Genomic DNA, 2,216 nt, shown 5'->3' with positions numbered 1-2,216 from the left:
GACAGGTGGATTTTGCCAGTTATTGAACATTTGTTTCTATTTTATTTTATTTATTGTGTACCATTGTGTTTGACATTCTGTAATCATCTTTCTCATCTTACACATCCAAAACTCCTGTTTTTTTCTTTTATTTAAAGGGTATTTCCAGAGTGTATGTATTTAATTGTATTATGAATATTCAACAAGAATAAGGGGCTATCTATGCCCCCTGACTTGGGTACTATCAGCAAAAATAATAAGACAGGGATGAAAAGGCATTCTTAAAAACTTAAAGACTTCTCTTAAAAATATCCCTTTCCCAAAATTTGGCTTATCCCATTTCTAGAACATGCCTGAACCCAGGGCTGAGTTGCTGCTACTGGACCTATGAATAATGATCTCAGCATGGCTGTGTCTTATACACAGGTGCATAACCCCATTGCCAACCAAGCTCACTCAGAGCCTACTTCCTTTAGTATATATTGGAAAACAGAAGGCTAAGGATTTGTCTCTCTGCACTGTCAAGAAGAAAAGGTATCCTGTTATGTTGAAATATTTATCAGACAGGTGGCTATTGTGAAGACTGACAGGGTGGGTTGTCAAAGCCTAAAGTTTAAAATCATGTAACTAATACCCTTTGCTCTGGTTCCATGTTCACTGGGGATTCTTTCCTTGCCTAAAGGAAGACAATATGCTTCACAAGTTAAGCATTGGTTTACCCTAGGTTTATAATTCTCAATGTGTAAACATATTAAGCAGCCATCATCCAAAAACCTGAAATCAGAACGAGGTCAAGTATCCAAAATCCAAATACTTTTGAGTACTGGTATCACACCACAAATAGAAAATTCTGTACTTGGCCTCATGTGAGGATTGCAATAAAAATACAGGTACACTAAAAATATAGTAGAAGGTGCAAAGGGGATGGCTCAGTGGCCATGAGTGCTTTTCACACAAGCATGAGAACCTATGGATCCCAGACTTGGATGCAGGGACTGGAGGATCTGTACAGGTAGCATGGCTCTCACTGGCCTAATAGTCTAGGCAACTGGTGAACATCAAGTTTGTCAGAGACATTGTTCCAAAAAATAATATGGAGAGTAAAATATGTGCAAAATAAGCAGTTGAGGAAGATACCCAATGTCAGTGTCTGGCCTTCATACATTCAAGCACAAGTGCACACTCACATATATATATATATATATATATATATATATATATATATATATAATACACACAGACACCACACATATGAAAAACAAATATTATATTGCAGAACATTACCTTCAGACTATGTGTAAAAAATGTAGAGGAAACAATTTTGCATTTGAACTTGGGTCCTATCACCAAAACATCTCATTATGTATGTGTAAACATTCAAAAATGCAAAACATTCTGAGCTCAAGCATTTCAGCTGGCGGTCTCTTATCTTCGAGCTCATCAAGCTGAGGAATGGATCTTGGGCCAAAGAAATTTTACCAAGAAAAATTACATATTGTCCACCAGGCAGTGGTGGCACACACCTTTATTCTCAGCACTTGGGAGTCAGAAGCAGGCAGATCTCTGTGAGTTCAAGATCAGCCTGGTCTACAGAGCAAGTTCCAGGACAGACGGGGATACACAGAGAAACCTTTTCTCTAGGGACTGGGTGGGGGGGGAAGAAAGAGAAAAAATTATACATTGTGGGGATTTTGTGGCAACTAGTCCTCCCACAGTGACACATTCCCATGTTACCAGGTACAACAGTTAGTTATTACAGCAACAGTACTGCTTAACAAAGTTACAAAGCAATCTTTGCTATTTCTCAAAGGTCAGCTCATGGTCTAACTGATCTGATTTCAGGGCACTTAAAGCAGCTCTGTCACACTTTAAGCCTGTCAACAGACTGAGGCAGCCCTGCACTCCACACCATCCTCTTGGGGACACTCATGGGTCAGTGGGCTATCTGAGGCATGATCCTCTCAGTCAAAAGATCAGAGAATGAGCAGAACATGAAAGGACTTTTCTGCTGTAGGCTCATAAAGTTCTGATTTAGTCTATGGGTTAATCAAGTCTCGTTGCATAGAGAAACATTCAGCCTCTTTAGTAAGGAGGACTGGATTATCATAATAAAGGATATGTATCCTGGGAAATGTGAAGAATTGGGGTCATGACTATAAGTCACTACACTCAGCTTATTGTATATGTTAACGAAGCTAATATGGACCAAAGTCAGAGTGTCACAAGGAGAACTCAGG

Source organism: Cricetulus griseus, chromosome 4 (assembly GCF_003668045.3).
Source record: "Cricetulus griseus strain 17A/GY chromosome 4, alternate assembly CriGri-PICRH-1.0, whole genome shotgun sequence".
NCBI lineage: Eukaryota > Metazoa > Chordata > Mammalia > Rodentia > Cricetidae > Cricetulus > Cricetulus griseus.
This window is presented reverse-complemented; position numbering follows the sequence as displayed.